The 21,135-nt window shown below is 32.6% G+C and overlaps 1 pseudogene across 1 annotated transcript in view; it reads right to left on the bottom strand.

Moving 5' to 3' along the window:
* Window positions 1–1,447: 1,447 nt before the first annotated feature.
* The window catches only part of LOC143223982 (uncharacterized), a 179,789-nt pseudogene continuing 160,101 nt past the window's right edge, over window positions 1,448–21,135 (bottom strand). The window contains exons 10-13 of the transcript XR_013013187.1: window positions 10,679–10,721; window positions 9,879–10,065; window positions 8,474–8,609; window positions 1,448–5,557 (exon numbers count right to left, since the gene is read on the bottom strand). The product of XR_013013187.1 is annotated as an uncharacterized LOC143223982 (transcript). The remainder of the gene's footprint in view (window positions 5,558–8,473; window positions 8,610–9,878; window positions 10,066–10,678; window positions 10,722–21,135) is intronic.

The following is a 21,135-nucleotide window of genomic DNA, read 5'->3' as shown; positions in this document are numbered from 1 at the left end:
GTTTTCTTATTTGCTCGTGAATGTGGCACCGGAAGATTGTCCCAATGAAGTGTTAGTTTCATTGCAGATTCAATATTTCGATACTTATTGCATTGTTTAGTTTGCCTCGATATCCAAAAAATATTACTATTGTAAATATAGCAGTCAGTTAGATGATCATTGGGCTCATTCCATATCAGAGATAACTTCAAATAACACATTTGCCTTCCTTTTATTCAGCCACTGTATCAAGCCAGGTGTGCAAAATGTACATATACAAGTCGAAACCAGGGTGCTTCTTGGCCACTTTACCATGGGTTTGATGATTTTCCTTCATGAAACCGTACTATTTTTTTTCTCAAATGTAGAAGAAACTAATTGTTTTTCCAATTTTGTAATTTCTTGAGATAGAAGCAGCCAGGTTTTGAAATGATTTTCGACAAAAAAAATTATGTTTGCAGAACTACAATATAAAATAGTTTGAAAAACAAAGTTTTGAATATTTTTATTATATCACGGGTAAGATGCGAGGAAGAAGATCGGACTTTGTTTTCACTGTGCATGAAGCGAGACGAAGAGACCAAATAAGTGAGTGAGAGGCGTCTAGATCCGCTATCTTTATGCTCGGTCAAGGGTCCTCTAGAATGTACTTACAAATTGAGCACTTGAAGGTTTCGTTATTCCCGAGCAGAGAAGGTGAGCATGGGAAAGAAACAAAAGTAGTGCAGTTCCCCACAATTACATCGAAAACAAATAGCATATATGAACAATATATTTATAATTTTATACCAGTGTAACGCAGTTAATATTAAAAGTTATCAAAATGTATGCCTATTATCTATTGAACTGCCCAACTAAACTTAATTTCATAGCATAAATTTTTCGTACTGAGTTTATTGTATGGTATTTCACATAATGCTGATAAAATATTGAGATATTATAACTCAAAATCTAGAAACGATGGACAATTCTTACTGCATGTTTAAAACCAGCAACATCAATTTATTCTAAATCGTTTGAGTTTTCCCTGCAACCAAATGATTTGTTTACTAGCATTATTTTTCGGAAGACATTTTGAGTTTTCTTAAGCACGTAGTTCTGCATTCTTTATAAACTGTTTCATTTGCAAACGCATCTCAATTTTAAAAGTGCAAAGTACATACTAATTTGAAAATTCAGGTTTTATCTATGAACTTTTGAGTTGGTTTTACTTCACCATATAGTAGCCTAGATGTTACAGTGTAATGTTTTAAAATCGGATATTTTAAATTGGCATGACAAAAATACTTATGATTTTTATTTTCAAAAGTGTTTTAGAATACCAGCTCTTAGAGTAAATTTGGTGTTTTGTTATTGCTTGTGTGGTTATTTACATGTCAACGAAAAATAAACCATTTTTTTCTGACTGAAGTAAGATGTGATAAGTTTCAAGGTAAAATCCTGATAAGAATTTCTCAATTGAGCGTAAGACTGCTTTGGTAAAGTTTTATTACAGAGTTTCATACAATAATTGATACATAAGTTCAGGAAAATTTCTTAAATATGAAAGCATTAAAAACTGTTTTCCATGCTTGATATGATCTCCAGATAAATATAGTTCGCCAGTGGAAAGAAAATACCAATCATATTTACTTACACTTCTTCGTTCAAGAACATTTCTTTATGTACATAAAATAGCAAACTTGTGTGGAATTCAATATTATATTATGCATTAAATAACGTCCTCAGTGTATGACTAGTATTCTCGGTTTATCTAAGACGCTAAGATAAAATCATCATCTACAGGGACTACTATAGTTATTGAATAACATACAAGATCAATCTGGTGCAGCAGTATCCCTGAAATCCGACTCGATAAAGGTAAATAGTTTATTTGCCTTCAGACATCTCATTCTATCACAGATCATAGTCTGAAATTAACCTGAAGAAATATTCAGAGCAAATATTTTGGTTTAGATAGAAAAAGTTAACGAACAACGAATTTTTAAAGACTTACAAACATTTCGACCAGCTCTCTCTCTCTCTCTCTATATATATATATATATAAATATATATATAGATAGATAGATACACACACATCTGGAGCTCTTATTTGCAAACTGGATATTGCGAGAAAGTTACGTCACTTTACCTATTTGGTTTATAGTACAGCGACAAGTTATACGCAACGAAGTGAGAGAAATATGAGTGGATTATCTCCAAATACAACGATAAACCTTATTCTATTGTGCAGTGAAAGAACATAGTTAAAGGCTTATCTCTACAGGATTTGACGTATCTTGCTAGATCTCAGGCATTATGTGAATAAGTGCTGTTGGTGGTCACGCGTCTATCAAGATGTTTGTAGAAACGTTTTACCCTTCTGTTACCATTATATTTAATTGTACATACTATTATAAACTTTAATATATAATGCTTTGTTAAACAGACCAAACTACCTAAGCATAATGTTTTAGGTAATAAATAAGACCGCTGTACGAAATATTACGCTTGAAAGGACGCATACTTTGCTTATTTACTTATGAATCATAATTTTAACATAATTATCGCACATATGCCTTATTGTTAAACATTTGAAGACATTTCTAGGTTTAAAACAATGCAACATTTGCTATGTATATGGCAGGTACGTGCTTAATGGTTAAGTTTATAATTACAAAACCTCTGTAGGGCAGGAACTAATTAAATTAAGCTTTTCAAACAACACGACGAGTTGAAAACTTAGAGATACTTAATTTTTGCCTAATATGGTAGTTTACAGGATTGTTTTTTGTCACCCTTTTGTATGAGATTTTATAATAAGTCTCTCCTTAACTTCCATATTTAGACGTATAATGTGTGGAAAATTCAAAACTGCATGTAAATCAAGTTACTATAAATCAAAAATGGAAAATAAAATCCTTTTGCTGGCATTTTTTACATTGTCAGCATTAGTGGAAACGTTGCCATTCAAACGAGGCGTAACTAATCCATTCTTCTTTCGCTAAACAAGAATTCCAGTTGTATATATAAAACGTACTAATATCTTATGTGAAAGTTGATTAAAGGAGAAAACCCTGAGCTGAATTGTGACTCACATGCTTTAGTATAAGATTCGTCAGACAAACTCACCTAAAATACATACTTAATGTACAAAAACTGGAATACATCTTATATATATATATCTACATTCGATATATCTTAATCTCTAACGTCATAACGTATGTCACCTGTAAAACCTGTAAGCTAACAGAATAGGTGCCTAGGAAAAAACAAGACTAGTTATGAAGTGACTTTTCTAGATAACAGGAAAGCAAAGTACTTTCTTTTTATTAAGCATAATTAAGCATAGATAATTAAAATAATTTTGTAATCCTTTGAGATCTTAAAATCTAAATTCAGTAATTTTAGAAACATTTCTCCATTAAAACAATTATTACTAGTTTCTAAGAGCACACTTAAATTAAAATTAGAGTTTGATCAAATATGCCTATCAATTTATTTATCTCTCTCTGTATGTGTGTGTTTATTTTGGCACAATACAGTTCAGTTATTGTCGTTTCCACAAACTGTTTCAATGTTTCACCCAAAAATATCACAAGATAAACTCCATAGATCTAAATGTAGGCTATTTCATAGATTGGTTTATCTACTTTCAGAAAGTGGTCATGAACCACATTTCAGCAAGCTGACTAGAGACTAAAGAGATCATTTTCTTGTGTTTACTATAACTGATATACAATAACTACTATATTATACATGAAAAAAATTCTCTCTCTATCTCTCTCTCTATATATATATATTACGACAAAATCTTAGCTACCATATTGAACATAGTTAACTGAAGCCGATTTAAATTAACCTGTATTCTCTTGTCATTCGCGTACAATTTGCCACCAAAATATCAGAACACTTTCTTCAAAATAAAGAAGAAAGATTTTAGAGGCGAGTATTTATATTCTAAAAAAATGTTACCGGATAATACTAGTTTTGGACATATATTTACTTAGTGTTGATCAGTTTTTTCCAACTGTAGTTTGTGCAGTTAGTTTAATAACACCATCGTTTTCAGATGCATTCTTTATTTATAATAAATCAAGACACCAAAAATTGTAGCAAAATTCACCTTTTTTTAAAGCATAAACTATATTTTATCAATTGTTTGTTGTTTAAACCTCAAAGCACGTTTAAAATTCAGACATCAACAACTAAACGTCCTAAGATCTGTCTTACAATAAACCACTAAACCATCTTCGTTTTTTAACATGAAGCAAGTTTAGCTTTCATAATTTATAAAAATCAAAAGTCACGTTTTTCACTTTATGATAGAATAATTGAAAAGAAAACGCATTGCAGGCATTATAAAAAAAAAAAAGTCGCGTCATATGGCATGACGCATATTTATCGGAAAGGGATATAAGCAACCATGTTAACTAAGGATTGGAAGAAGTCAATATATCCAACCTGGAGAGTATAGTATTGTGTCTTGGTTTTCTCTTACTCACCAGAGTGAGCCTGTATTGGTATCAAAAGCTTATAGTACTTGAATGTAAAGTAAGGAGAATTTTCCTTTGTGTTCGTCGCCTAAATTAGTAAGAAAAAAAAGCTAATCAAAAAAATTATATTTATTGACCCACGTCTGTACTGGTACTTTAGTGTGAGATAAAATCGGAGAAGTTAGCAAAGAGAATATGGAGAAAGATTGTGCGTTTGGAATGCAAAGTTTTCGTTAGCTGAACCAAAATATTTAATTGTTCAAAGTGTAGTTAAATCAAGTTCATACGAATTCCTCAGGCATAAATCGAATTCAGAATCAGGTACGAAATGCTAAAATTTCGTTTTCGGTGATATGAAATAACTCATTAAAAGTTATTCACAATTCTTTAAAATTGAGCCATTCTTGGGTTAATTACTTTATAAGAGAAAAACACATTTTAAACAATAATTCTTAGTTTTAATAACTACTTTTTTCGTCCAAGAAACTTTGCATATCTCTTGATGCTAAAACCACTGACGACTAACTAGAAAGAGAACTTTCAACCAACTGTCATTTGAAACATTTGAACTTTCATTCTAGTAGTATAATATGAAGTAATCTAAATATTTCGTTCAAACACTGATAAGGTTAAGCATTTGTTTTAAATAGAAACTTTTTGTTAAACCGCTAAAAATTTGGATTGTTCCACAATTATGGATAATTCAATATATATCGCAAATGGGAAAATATTTATTTAAAACTTGAAAGGCTCCAACACCCATCTTATTCTTAGAGATCGTTCACTAATTTGAGAGACAGGTTTTCTACTTAAAAAGTCTATATACAGCCGTACTCAGACTTAAAATGCTCTTTAGATTACCAACTGATGTTATAAAATCATAGTTAATTGAAGTCTTCGAAATATTAGCACTGTAGCTAATTAAGATGGAATTTTGATGCCTTTAGTATAAAGTGAAACACTGTCATTGGCAAGATGACTCCAGGCTTCACTCCTTACGAGGTTACCTTGCACACTGGTGATTCATTTAATTATAGTCAGCCACATGTTCTTAACCAACTTTGATCCATCGATCAACGGAGTACTCCAAAGCTGCCAACCATCTGAAAATCATATATGAAAGCTATTACACGTAAGTAAAAATAAAAATGTATATGTGATAATTTAATGAAACCTCCTATTTTTACGTTACTGGATGACGTTTTGAATTATTGCTTTTCAGTATATTAAATTGACACCGAAAGAAACAACAAAGATTTTTTTTCTTTTTGTAATATCAAGAGAAAAAATAATTAGCAAAAATCTTTAAAGTTCAGATCTCAATTCCATTGAGCTCTACTACTTTTATAAGAAAAATACCGAATATTTTTTTATGAAAAGAGAACCAAGACAAAGATATATATACATATTCTAAAGAAAAGCTCTTCGGTAACGTATCTGGTGAAGAAAATATTTTAACTCATCCTTAGGTATCCTCATACACAGGGTAATTTTGTGACATATCTATGTTTGTTTGTTTTTCCAGTGTATTTAGTGATAGGATTTCTACAGTATAGAACAGAATAAAGAACCACGTGTTTAACTGGTTATTTTGGTAACCACATTTACGACACAGAGAACTGAATACAAGAATGTTGTAAAATCGAACACTTTTAATTATAGTCGTTTGAGGATATTTGGAGGTTCACACTTAGCTTAAAGTTCAATATTAACATGGAAAAGAAAAGCATGGGATGATAGTGAAATATACTTGCACCAGCGTACAAAGGGTTCAAGCAAAATATAATAATGTATAACACCATATTGTTGAATAAAGAAAAAAAAGTATTGTTTAATTGGTGTAGTGGCTATTGGTGTATAAGAGACGTTTCAATACTCAAAATAAACGGCCTAATAACACCAACTTTGTTATTTTTATTTAATTGGACACTCCATGTTTCGCTTTACGGCTTCTTCAGGGCCATTTTACTAAAACACAAACTGTAACGTGGTTTCTTCTAGTGTTAAAATCAAAACAAAGTAGATTCAGAAAATACTAAAAATAATCATATTGTACTTACACGTTACAGTAAGATAGGGTAAACATATATGACCTTATGATCACCAGTGTGATCGTTTACAAATACACATGTTTTAATGGTGAAGAAGAGTTTTGTGTGTGTGTTTTCTTATAGAAAAACCACATCAGACTATCTGTCCAAACTTAGTTTCAACAATCTTTTATTCCTGATTAACAGAGGATAGTTTTGTAAGGTTCAGTAGAAGTCTGAGGTAGTGTTTTTCTTTGTTTTAGTAAAGGAAGGATTAACATGTTATTCAGTTTAAAATCATTTTCCGTTAATTTCATAACGCAGTTTATGTTAATTCACAATAACTCATTTAAAATAAATCCCCGATTCTTTGACCAAACCGAAATAATTTAATTTCGATTTTTTGGATTGTAACTAAAATATGGATAATTAAAACAAGCAGTATGGTGAGTAAGAATGAGTTTACTAAACCAGACGTAGTATTTAACTTGTAATTAAAACAAGCAGTATGGTGAGTAAGAATGAGTTTACTAAACCAGACGTAGTATTTAACTTGTAATTAAAACAAGCAGTATGGTGAGTGAGAATGAGTTTACTAAACCAGACGTAGTATTTAACTTGTATGCGGACCGAATGGCAACAATTGAGTAATCGGTTAATACATAATGTCTGTTCTTTATAATGAATAGAAATAAGGGAACTTTGGAAACAAAGCGAATTATGTCTTGCTAACATACTACGAAAAGCTTATCATAAAGTAACAGTTATTGCAACCCATTGCCATATTAAAAGATTGTGTTGTTTTTTTTAATTTCGTGCAAAAATACTCAAGAACTATTTGCGTTAGCCGTCCATGAATTTGAAGTGATAATTAGAAAAAAAGAAGCTAGTCGACATCACTCACTGCTACTTTTTGGACTATACTTTGCCAACAAATGGTGATTGATTGTCTTATCATGAAGTCACCACGACTGAAAGTGTGAGCATGCTCAGTGAGGGGTTTAAATCCCAAGGTCCGCAGACTGGGAATCGAGTGTCCTAGTATTCGAGGCACAAGAAAAATAAATAATAATTTTAATTTACTATTGAAAACGCATGTGAACAATATAAACGAGTAAAATGCTCAATTAAACACTGTTCATCTCGAAACGTGTAAATCAAGTTTGTTTCTTAACATAAATCTTATATAAAATATAGAGTTTCTGCTTTGTAAAACTGTTTTACACAGACTTCGACACCCGTAAACGTTTGTAATTTTAATGGTTCATTTACACGATCTAACCAGATCTTTCTAAATAAAGAACGCTTCACTACTTCAAATTAATTTGGGTCTTACTGCTCCGTCGAACTAAATACTTAACCTGGATAATGCAGTATCACAGTTGAAGAAGAGAGGATAGCTGTACTGAAAAGGTATGTAATGCTCTGAGAGGACGTCAGATGATGGAAACCAAGCAGTGGCTAAACATGTTGCTTCAACAAGCTAGAAATCAAAGAACTGGACACATTTTATTCTTATGGAATAACTTGAATAAAGTTGTGATAACACGAATTACTAAATACGGTATCGTTACGGTGAATAGACTGCTATGGGAATGAATAATAAAAGTAAAGTCGTGTTTTTTTTTTTTGTAAGTTGGAAAATAATATTTACATATTTCGAACGTCTTTCCTGTTAGTATGTTTGTTTGTTTTGAATTTCGCCTAAAGCTACACGAGGGCTATCTGCGTTAGCCATCCCTAGTTTAACAGTGTAAGATTAGAGGGAAGGCAGATAGTCATCACCATCTGCCGTTAACTCTTTTACCAACGAATAGTGGGATTGACCATCACATTTTATTTTGTCCTCACGGCTGAAAGAGCAAGAAAGTTTTTACTGTGACGGGCACTCAGACACGCGACCCACAGATTGGTGTTGAGCACCCTAACCATCAGGCCATGCCGAGCCCTAACAATATTCTATAATAGATACATAGGTGCAACATTTACCTTTTCTTGTCATTTTCTGTATCTGCAACGAAACAGAAATTTCGGAGTCGTGGATCTGGAGGGATGGCTTCAAAAGTATGTTTTTTACCTGCGACAGAGGAAGTCTGAAATTTGTATCCGTGCAGTTGAAACAGTCCTACAAGAAAAGGAAATTAAACATTGTAGAAGTCAAATGTGTATCTAAAATGAGACTTTAGTTGAGTATAAGATCAAGAAATACCAGTGTTTGTAGCACTTTGAAAAAGACGAGTTTGGTGGCTTAACTTTTAGGAGATATATACTTTAAGACCAACCAGATACAGTTTTAACGAGTTTGGAGTATTATAATTAATGTTTCATCTTTTTTTGTTGTTGAATGAATTTAATGCTCGAGCAGCCAGTACGGTACACACGATATGAAACTAGCTTAGAGTTCGTCAGGTGCTGTTGCTGGTATAATATTATAAGAGAGATTGCTCGTTGGGCAGAAAGCCATAAAGTGTAGTCATATTACCGGTTTGCCACGAGGTGTTCTTTTTAATAATATAATATTTTAATAACTAATAAAGGACGAAAAGTGAAGCTCTAGAAATAATATGTAAACGTCAAAAGACGAACTGTTTTGGAGAATAACACACGAACATTTGTAGTGAATGGATTCGTTTGTTCGTAATGGTGGTGCAAAAATTTAACAAATGATTAATTCATCTGCTGAACCAATAACAAACCGAATGGTTCGTTACGTATTTTGTATATAATAAATTTTGAAGTGGCAGAAAATTAAATGGTTTTTGGTAGGAAACAGACGAAAGTTGAATGATTTTTCTTAATTCTATATTTACCAACAATACAAACAAAAAAAGAAATACATGTGAATAGAAAATTAATTAGAAAGCTAAGATAACTTTGATCAAGGACAATTTAATTTAATTAAAACATACACTCAGTACCTATATACATATTTTATGAATGGCTTGTGCGAGACGTAAGACTGGTGCTAGACAAGAGTAAGTTAATTTATCAAAGTAAATGAATTCCATAACGAAAAATGTGGTAAGGAATGTAACTTGTGTAAAATTTGAGAAAAGTCTATCTGAAGTTTATTTTCGGTTAAATAGGGTGGCACAAAAACTATATATTTCTTAAGAAGAAAGTGATTAGTGTTTGGCGAGTTGTTGTTTTTTTTTCTCACCGCAAAACTACACGATGGGCTGTCAGTTGCTAGCGTAGTAAGTTTGGAAACTTATAGCTGACTTATGTTTAATATATAAATATTATTTAATGTTGTCAACATTGTTTCAACCCTTAAGTCTTTTTTTGTTATTTGTAGGGTAAGATTAATTTAATTTGTATCATAATAGTTATAAACTTTAATTGACTAAGGTATCGTTAGAACATAAGTAGATAACAATCCTGAAACACTTACCTATAGCTGATTGAGATGATCTATCTAAATACACATATAACGAAGCGTTTTTTAAAACGAAATATCTCCTTTTATAAGTTTTCCATCGACGACCTAGCCTTCCAAGATACCCGTGGCAATCTGGTACTGTTATTGACAATGGTGAATAATACATATTTTTAATGCTATCCTCTAGGAAAGGATCCACCTGTTGGTCAATAAAAGAAAATAATTAAAGTATTCATCGTAGCTTTAATAATTAATTTACATCAAAATTAATATTGAACATTCTGCATTTATTTATAAGTGGCACTTCAAACTAACGGTTACATTATTACTGAATATTGTTTAGAACAATGTAATTCATGAAACGAATTAACCATCCATATCAAATAATATAATACGTTTTGTAATAAATTTACTATACGCTTATTACTGTTCTCAAAGTATTGAAATATAAAAGACCGTAATCATTTGTTTTCAACATTATCAAGTTCAAAATAGCCACTATTAGTGATGCTAACATGTTTTATTTTGTGTAATATTTACATTTCATGCTAAGATAACTAATATAAAACCCACTTAACATTTGTAGCATATCTATTCCATGATTTATAAACGTTGTTATATAAATAAGGTAGGTATGTGTACCTAGACCATTAAATTGTTTGGAATAATTGTGATAATCATAATTCGAAAAAGTGGAACATTGTTTGTGTTTTATGTAAACAATCTGGAATTGCCTCATAACAGAATTTTGCAGTTTTTTAGTCGACAAAAAAACACAAACTTCTAGTATTCATGAGTTGTATATTAAATACCTGAGAAGCTGAGCTAGCCACTTGATTTAAGGCACTGATCCATCTGGAAGGAAGAAAAATATTACATATAAAAGTTTTGTACGGATAGATTTTGAAGATAAGAAAACTGACGTGTTGTAAAGAAGGGATAAATTACTATTGATAGCCTCTCTAAAGGCGGTGTATTAATTATCCATGTTGTAAGCTTTGAAACAGAAATAAAATGGTGTCGAGATTCGATTTAACAGTTTCCATAAACAACTGTACAATGAAACACCTGCCGTAGAGATAGATGCTTTTGGAAGAGAAGTGTTGACTAACGTATTTGTACATTCTAATACGCCAATGGAAAACGTATAGAGATAAAAACTTTAACTGTCTTTTTTAGTATCTGTACACAATAGTAAAGATATTAGGCATCAGAGTGTTACATACAGATATGGAAATGCAATGTTTTCTGTATCATGTGTATACTTCTATAGTTTAGTGGAAGTAGTTATGATTAAAGTATAGAGCAGAAACTAAGGGCTTGTAGATTAATGGATTCTATTCTACAGGTTCTACAGGTCAATAGAACCAGCGATTAAGATATGGGATTCCACCTACCAGAAAACGCAGATTGAAAATACCAGGCAGTTTTCTTTTTTAATATTCTTGAAGTGAAATAGATGGCATGAAATGATTTTATTGGACCAAACTTTAAGCGTAACTAGTTTTAAAACTAATATCTTTATTATCTCTAACGTTTAGCTATTTTAAACGTCGTCAAGATCTTTTCCGCTCGTATCCTAACATAGCACTAGTGATTTGGTTATGGAACAGACAGACAGCACAAACCGTATTTACAAAACAGCTCTATCACATTTTCCTTATATAGAGTTATAAAATCCGATACATTCGAATTTTGTAAAAATATTAAAAATAATAAATTTGAGCTTGTAACAATAAAATTTCAAATTTCTTTAAGGAACGTCTTCTTTTTGTTACGATTTTCCAAAAAACAATCACCAATTAAAACACATTATTTCACCTGTGCTATCAAGTTGCCTGAATACTTTCATTGATGAAAGCAACTCAAAGCACTGTTTAGAATAAACACGACTGTTATCTGTAGTCTCTGACTCACTACTTGCAAACTTGACTATTACACGTACTCCCTTCACTTACATATCTTCTATAATAAAACATACCTTCTCATTAATCAATGTTCAAACCTCAATTGGTTTCAAGCGAAAAGAAATGAATTAAAATAGGAAATTAATAATATCATACACGATTTAAAAAAACTAATACAAAAGAATGTAAGTCTCACTAATTGCCCTAAAAAGTGCTCAGGATTTTACAGACATTTGTTTGCAAAGGTAATAAAACTGCACCAATGGGTTACAGAGAACACATGTTAAAGATAATGATTATTTTAACATAGATTTGTTTGTCTGTAATTAAGTATTTTTAGTGTTGTATTGCTTCTTTATAGTTTTTTTTTAAGTGAAGCACAAAGCTACACAATGGGCTATCTGTGCTCTATCCACCTCGGGTATCAAAACCAAGTTTCTTTGGTTGCAAGTCCACAGACATACCGCTATGGCACTGGGGGGCGCATTTTAGCATTGTAAGTCCACACACTTATTCCTCAGTCACTGGCAAGGAGTTAACGTTGGACAATTTATAAGTAAAATAAAAGAAAAAGAAGTTTTGAATAGATAGAGAAACAAAGTTAGATCTCTACACAAACCTTAATATAATAAAAACAAGTAAAAAGTGAGGTTTTTAAAAGTTCTACAATTTTTTTGACGTTCACAAAGAGTGCACGTTACTGAGACCTACTGTGTGGGTCTCAGTCAAGTTTAGACATCAACTGATAAATTCTCTTATAATATCCGAATGACAGTCAAAAGACTCGAGCTTGCCTAGGAACACTGCTTTTTTCACTATGATTATCGTTTCACTTATAAGCATTAAATTAATTTTAAATCTTATCATAGAGTATTCCTGCGAGTTTGAATTAATCAGCATTTTAGTGTTTAATCTTGAGCTAGTATCAAATTTTGTTAAAACTAATTAGCCTTCAAGTTAAATTGTTATATTTATAGCCAAGTAAAAGGAGTGACAATATGAAATATGATGGCCGTGAATTTTTGTAGTGTTATTCATAAATTATTCTGTTATGAGGCCATCCTTTACTGATAAGAAAATATCTGGTAAATATCACTACTTATAGAGCAGACATAAATATGGCATGCTAGCAAGTTCCATGAGTGTTTGAATAATGTTAGCCATATGCATGCTAGCAAGTTCCATGAGTGTTTGAATAATGTTAGCCATACCATCATCACCACTACCAACTCTTGGGCTACTCTTACCAACGATTAGTGGGATGGCTGTAACATTATAACGCCCTTACAGCTGAAAGGGCGAGCATGTTTGGTGTGATGGGGATTCAAACCCACGACCTTCAGATTGTGAGTAGAGTACCTTATCCACCTGGCCATACTGGGCCTCAGAAATATTCATAATAAAATTAAAATATCACACAGTGTGGGACAACGGTAAGTTTTCGCATTTACAACGCTAAAATCAGGAGATCGATATTCCTCGGTAGCCCGATGTGGCTTTCATATAAGAAATCGTGCACGCGCACGCACACACTCACACACATCTTAATTCAAATACAAAAGTTTTAGATAATTTCCATGGTATAGCCTTGTTCTAAAGAGTAATAATTAAGTTTTAATCATTGATATAAATATCGATTTTAAAGATAGTAGCAAATATAGTGTTGAGATATAAAATATTTTATATTAATGGATTTACTCTTCATGTAAATGATTAAACTAGAGAGAATGAATAATATGCTCAAGCAAACATGTATAGCACATAATATTACTCATATTAAAAAAAGGCTAATTAGTCTTAGTCCTGCTGTTAATAACTTTAAAACTTTGCATAATTATATCACAGCTATCATTAGTACTGAAGGTATTGTATAACTATTTGAATTAGGAATATTTAATATTTCAACTAAGCACGATTATTATCCAAAATTTTCATGATCTTAGATATATTGATCAAAGTTAGCCAATAATTAGAAAGAGAAAAAACAAATACACAACATATGATCTAATTATAAAAGAATCTGGGATGAAGTATTTTAAAATATTACTAAATATTCTATTAATTACTTCACAAAACAGAATCAAAATGTGCTGACCCCAAAGTTCCTGTCTGACATAATTCTCAGATTACTTGCACAGTTAATGTAAATTTCTCTTCCCCCCCAAATAACACAAGAGATAATTAAAATCAAATGTTCAATGAATTACGAAATAAGTTACATCATAAACGTATTATTTGTTTATCAATAAAATACTCAAAATATTCCAATATCACTTTAATCAATATCATTTAATGTTTGTATAAATTGACTTAATATTGGAACATTTCGAGTATTTTATTGATATACTACAAGTATTTGTTATCTCCAGCTTATGCGGTGTACAACAAGCATAACGTATTGGTTAGAAATAAGCATAAACAGTTTTGTTAACCTTTTTAATGTAAATAAATGTTCATACAACTATTTACACTTATTATAAACCAACTGAAATTTCACTAATTTTACAAACTCTGGATAGGTACGTTATTAACGAACTTATTAAATACCTTAAGAAGTTACTTCTGGTAAACAATATAAGTTAACAATATTCAATTTAATTGTTATTACAAAATTATGACAACAGTCAATACTTCTTTAAATTAAAAACAAATCATTTCTGTAATATTTCTTGTTCTATTTAATAGTCCTTGGTACACTAAGTCATTCTATTTAATAATTAAACTTTTATTGATCCTCATGGATAAATTCTAAGCCCAATCTTATTTAAAATGTTTTCGAATTACTTAACTTATTTGGATTTTAATGCTGATTTTTCTCTTTATGTTGATTTATTATATATTATTATGGTATTAAGTATGATGCTCACTGTATTCAAAAGAACCTTAATCAAATGCCAGATGGCTGTGTAATAACAATGTTTTAAAAATAGCAATAGATATAAATGTATGTGCTGTCATATTCTAAATAACAATGTTCTGTTATATATTCTTATATTTCCATAATGTACATGTCTGTTGAAAAATTTAATCTTAATTCTGATAATTGCTCTGCTATTTAATATGTCCACGAATTTAAGTATATGGGAATAACTTTGTAATCAAACTTTAGATGGGCTATTTTTATCGTATGTGATATAAACTCTGTAGTTCTGCATCTATAATAAACAAACTGTACTATGCTACTCAAAGTACAAGCAAAATAGTTTATACATCTCTGGATAAGTCCACATTATGACATGGACTCTTAATATACCAAAAAGTATTACTAAACCTCTTCATACAAATAATACTATGTAACAAAAGGTTTATTTTTTCTTGTTCTGGGCAGAAAGTGTTATTTCCCAATTGCTTACACCTAAAGTAAACGGAAAAGACCCATTTTTCTCTTCAAACGTTGCTTTTGTGACCTGGGTAATGAAATTTTCAAATTTACCAATTTTCCAGAATATTCCAGGTAGATTCGGTGCTGAGTAGTTGATGCCGAGCTTTTGACATCTAGGCTCAAGGAGTGGGATTTGTTAGATGAAAGTGTACAAGTCAGAGGAAGTGTCACCGACATTTTTCATGCTTCTTCACTCGCCAAGATGAGCTCTGCTTCTGCCAAAATGTATCCGGAATTGCCTGTAACCCGAACGAGTGGCGCCTCTTCAATGAATCCATGTGCTGCTCCATAACGGAAATAAATATCCGTCTCTTCACCTGGCTCATTCGGTGCACCCCAAAGAGGAATACAACACCGTCAAAACCTTGCTAGAAGCCTTGAAGTATGAGGAGTATGGCTGGGAGGTTATCGGAGACTTCAAAATGGTGGCATGATGGGTCTCCAAGGAGGCTTTACAAAGTTTCCCTATTATCTTTGCCTTTGGGACAGCAGGGACACAATAGCGCACTACAACAGGAAGCACTGGCTACAACGGACGGAGTTCTTTGTGGGGAAGCACAATGTCAAGTGTGAGTCACTAGTGGACCTCCAAAGGTGTTGTTCCCACCATTGCACATAAAATTGGGTCTTACGAAACAATTTGTCACAGGAGTCTGCAGCCTTAAAGTACCTTCGAGACTTCTTCCCTAAAGCTATCTGAGTCACCAGTCAAAGCTGGTGTCTTCGTTGGACCACAAATAAAGAAGATCCTGGAGTGCACAGAATTCCCAAAGAATCTCAATAGGAAGAAAAAAAAGCTTGGGGCGTCTTTGTCGTAGTGGTTCGGGGCTTTTGGGGCAATCACAAGGCCAAAAATTGTGGAACTGGTTGAGGCTCTCGTGAAAAACTACGGCAAAATGGACTGCAGAATGTCCCTGAAAGTGCATATCCTTGACGCTCATCTTTATAAATTCAAGGAGAACATGGAAGCAAGGCGAACGCTTCCACCAAGATACACTGGACTTTGATCGCCGCTACCAAGGAGCATATAACGAAAACATGATGAGAGACTATATTTGGGGACTGATACGTGAAAGTGATTTACATTAGAGCCGAAAACTACTCATTTCTAAACATTTTTGTATAACTTTAGTATAAATACATGTAAATCTTGATTCATATGTTGTTTTATTCAGACCTTATGTAAATGAAAATGTACCCGATTTTACACAGAAAATAAGTTAATTTCTAAATTTCATTATCCAGGTCATGAAAGTAACGTTTAAAGGGAATAATGGCCATTTTCTGTACTTTTACAACACAAGCAATTAAGAAATAACACATACTATCCAGTAACAAAATTTGTGTTACATAGTGCAATCATAGATATATTCTTTGGATATATTGAGTTTTACTGATTTATATAAAAAAACTATTGTTGTTTAAATCTAGTATTCATATGAATGTAATGGTTTTGTTATTTATAAAATTACAGTGACTAGTAATAATTATGGCATGTGTTTCAAACATTATACGGTTTCTGTAATTTTTTATTAATTACGTATTATTACGAAGCAAATTTAAACAATGACTTTATAATTTGACCCAATGTGATCAGGGCTCTTCACTCTCAATCTGAAGGTCATAGGTTCGAATCCCCGTAACACCAAATACCCTCATCCTTTCAGCAGTGGAGGCATTATAACTTAAAGACCAATCCCACTATTATTTGGTAAAAGAGTAGTTCAAGAGTTGGCGGTAGGTGGTGATGACTAGTTGTCTTCCATTTAAGTCTTACATTACCAAATTAGGGAAAGCTAGCGCAGATAACCCTCCTGTAGCTTTGAGCGAAATGAAAGCAAACCTTCTTGGTCTATATGTAATTATAGCAAAGCTACAAAAGCTATTTTCTTTAGTTCCTAATTTTCGAATATCGATCACAAGAAAGGTAGGCCGTTCGTAGAATACTTCTACCCCCTGCTATAATGGCCCGGCATGGTCAAGCGTGTTAAGGCGTGCGACTCGTAATCTGAGGGTCGCGGGTTCGCATCCCCGTCGCGCCAAACATGTTCGCCCTTTAAGCCGTGGGGGCGTTATAATATTACGGTCAATCCCACTATTCGTTGGTAAAAGAGTAGCCCAAGAGTTGGCGGTGGGTGGTGATGACTAGCTGCCTTCCCTTTAGTCTTACACTGCTAAATTAGGGACGGCTAACATAGATAGCCCTCGTGTAGCTTTGTGCGAAATTCAAAACAAACAAACAAACCTGCCATAATTGCTAATAGACTGACTGCCATTCTTAGAACTCGCCAACAGCTGAAAGTAAGTATCGCACAGGTTTTAGCACGATTAGCGAGCTCTGAAATCCATACCTTTACTGAAGGGACAACTTGAGGCCGCTGCTTATATAATTTTAATCTCAGTTTCTAAGTAGTTTTACATCTTATCTATGCCTTAATTTAATATTTAAATCTATGTATTTGGTGTTATATTGTGTAATTGCACAACACTGAGCACACAAAAGTTGAACCGAAAAACCTTGAATCGCTTTTACAGTGTAAAAACTACCTACACCAACATATAATTAACACCTTCAACAATGAATACAACACAGAACTCTATGGTGAAGATAAAAGTAGTACCGTAAACAAAGTAGAACTACTAGTTAATCAGATTATCATAAACAAAAATGTACCTTTTCACCACCATAAGTAACCTTTAACATAACCATCCATAATAGCATTAGTATAAGCTAAATCACCTATCTTATATAGAGAACAGAGCGTAAACAAGATATTAATATTTAATCAAAATTGAGGAGATATAAACAGATGATGTCTAAACAAGTGAAAATAAATATTTTTTCAATATCCATATTGTTACAAATTAAACTTTTTCATGATGTAACAGTTAATATATCTTACTTTTATTCAATTCGTTTTAAGTGATCCCTCAAAGTGCATCACACTCAACTGAGTTTTGTAACCTTTTATGACACGAATGTATCTGGTTCACGAAAACGTTACACATAAAAGAATAATGTGTAGAATCTACAAATAATAATGCTATCCATGACATTAAAGCTGTTAATAATATGGTTCCCCCAATTAAAACTGCTGTTGCAAATGTCTTAAAAAACCCTAAGTGATACGAAACGAGAATTAGAAATGGTCGGCCCAAGAAAATTTCGCCGGCGTTGAGCAGGAAGATTTGAAGGGTTGCCCGGCAAGACACAAGCCGATCGTCGTATCAGATTAGGGGCCTTACGGACGCAGAATGCAGCTCAAGAACAATGAGACGGCATCTGAGTAGCACCGAACACGAGTCGTAGAAAAGTGGACGAAGGTTTTGTTCTCTGATGAGAAAAAAGTTAACCTGGATGGTCCAGATGACTTCTAACGTTACTGGCAGGATAAGGATATCCCACTGGAGACATTTCCTACACGACACAGTGGAGGAGGTTCCATCATGATCTGGGGTGCTTTCTCCTTCCATGGAACAATGGAACTTCAGGTTATACAGGGGCGTCAAACAGTAGCTGGCTACATTGGCATGTTCGAGAGAGCATCCTTATTGACTGAAGAGCCTCGCTTGTGTGGAAATGACTGAATCTTTCAGCAGGACAAAGGACTTTTTCATGGCGAATTACATGATTCTTTTGGACCATCCAGCGTCTTCGCCCGAACTGAACCCCATTGAAATTATTTGTGGGTGGATGGCAAGGGAAGTCTATAGAAATGGACGTCAATTCCAAACAGTGCATGATCTTCGTGAAGCCATCTTCACCACTTGGAATAACATTCCAGCCAACCTTCTGCAAACGCTTATATCGACCATGCCAAAGCAAATGTTTGCAGTTATTCGCATTGACGGCCGTACAAGTCACCACTGAGATCTCTTGTTGGGCATTTCCTACTCTGTTTAGGACTTCTTTTTGATATGGTCTTAAACTTTTGAACAGCTAGTATTTAGGCTAATTTCATAGTGTTCACATTTTCCTTATTACTAAAAAAAGTTTTTATTTTTTATTGTCCCTTTTCTTATTTTCATCTTTCGAAGCTCTACTCAAATAAGTGCTTGAGTCTAACAACGCAAAATGCATATTTTTTTCTTTATGTTCATTGGCCTCAAGATTTTGGCCAGCAGTGTAGCTGGTTGTTTGATAAATGCTCTTGTTGAATTAGAAAAAAATCTAAATTTTATTGGAGGTTTATGTAGTTTGAGAATAGCGTAAAGAAACGGTAAATCTACATAAAGATTTTGTTTAAAATAAAGTTTATTATAAGATTTAATGAAAATATTAATTACTCCATCTTGAGATTGGCTAACAAGTTTAAATGTTTATTTACTGTTGATTTCATTTATCATAATTCATGCATAAAACATTTTACAAATGATACCAATATTACGGTTAATCTTACCATTGGGAACTATAACATATTTTTCTTGCAATTCTTGAATCTTATGTTTTGATTGAAGAAATGATAAATCTATATGGTATTTCTTTAATTTTATACGAGATAATTTAAGTTTTATTTTTTAAGTGAATACAACTTCCATTCTCGAATGTCCGGAATGGCCAGGTGGTTAAGACACTCGACTCGTTCGAATCTCCGCCACACCAAACATGCCCTCTCAGTCGTGGAGGCGTTATAATGTGGCGGTCAATCCCACTATTTGTTGGTAAAAGAGTGGGTGGTGTGACTAGCTGCCTTCCTTCTTGTCGTACACTCCTAAATTAGAAACGGCTAGCACAAATAGCTCTCGTGTGGCTTGGCGCGAAATTCAAAACAAACCAAAACCATTCCAGAAACCCTCTAAGTGGAAAAGATGTAATATAGCTAAGCTTTAAAATATATTCAACAATATTGTTTTCAATACATTTTAGAATATTATTCTTATTACATTTTGTGACTAATCTATATTTAGATCCTTTTTTGAGTATTTTACATAAATTTTTATCTTTTATAATTTTCAAGTTACCAGTAACAATATGTTTATGAAAAGTATCAATAAATCTATTTTCACACTCACAAGGTAAGCTATTAACTTCACCTACATTTAGATTAGTTTAAAAAAATTATAATTAGGCTTTAAGTTTTTACAAGAAAAATATTATTTTTTATATATTAATGAACAATTTTAAAAATCTGCAAATCATTGAATATTTTATATTTAAAATTAATTATCAAATATGAAGGTTTGAATTGCAGTTTCTCTTTTTCAAAACTTGATAAATCATTGGCTTTTATCAATATTTTATAATACCTACAAGTAAGTGTTCTGCAGGATCGTTTCGAAACTCGAATTATTTTAATTATATCAATTAATACTCTTATTTTGGGAAGATTAAGTTGATAATTTTTTTAAAAATGTACTATAGGAGCATAGTACTCATTAGGAGCATAGCACAGTAAAAAGTTTCGGAAATTAATAAGTCTGTCTCAATAAACAGTCAAATTAATCGAATTATTATTTGTATTTTGGTGTATATTTTTAATAAGCGAAATCCAACCCGAACTTTAATAAAATGTTTTTGTCACAAGTTCACGTAAGTAAACCGTGACACATAGCTCTCAGTATTATTGTTTGTTTGTTTTGAATTTAGCGCAAAGACACACGAGAGCTATCTGGGCTAGCTGTCCCTAATTTGGCAGTGTAAGACTTGAGGGAAGGCAACAATAGATATCACCACCCACCGCTAACTCTTGGGCTACTCTTTTTCAATGAATTGTAGGATTTATCGTCAACTGTAACGCTCTCATGGTTTGGTGCGACAGAGATTCGAATCCGCGACCATCAGATTACGAATTGAGCGTCCCAATCACCTGTTCATGCCGGGAACTCTGAGGATAAGTTTCTGAAGATGGTATGTAATATAATACCTTATTGTTTTAGACAACTTCCGGAATATGTTTATGCAGTTAGGATTTATCTTGTAGCTTTCGCCGATTTTTTACAGATGTTTATGTAGTGGTATCTACCATGTGGTTTAAGCTGG

Source organism: Tachypleus tridentatus, chromosome 8 (assembly GCF_004210375.1).
Source record: "Tachypleus tridentatus isolate NWPU-2018 chromosome 8, ASM421037v1, whole genome shotgun sequence".
Classification (NCBI taxonomy): domain Eukaryota; kingdom Metazoa; phylum Arthropoda; class Merostomata; order Xiphosura; family Limulidae; genus Tachypleus; species Tachypleus tridentatus.
The sequence above is the reverse complement of the archived record's forward strand: the minus strand, read 5'-3'. Positions and strand labels throughout refer to the sequence as shown.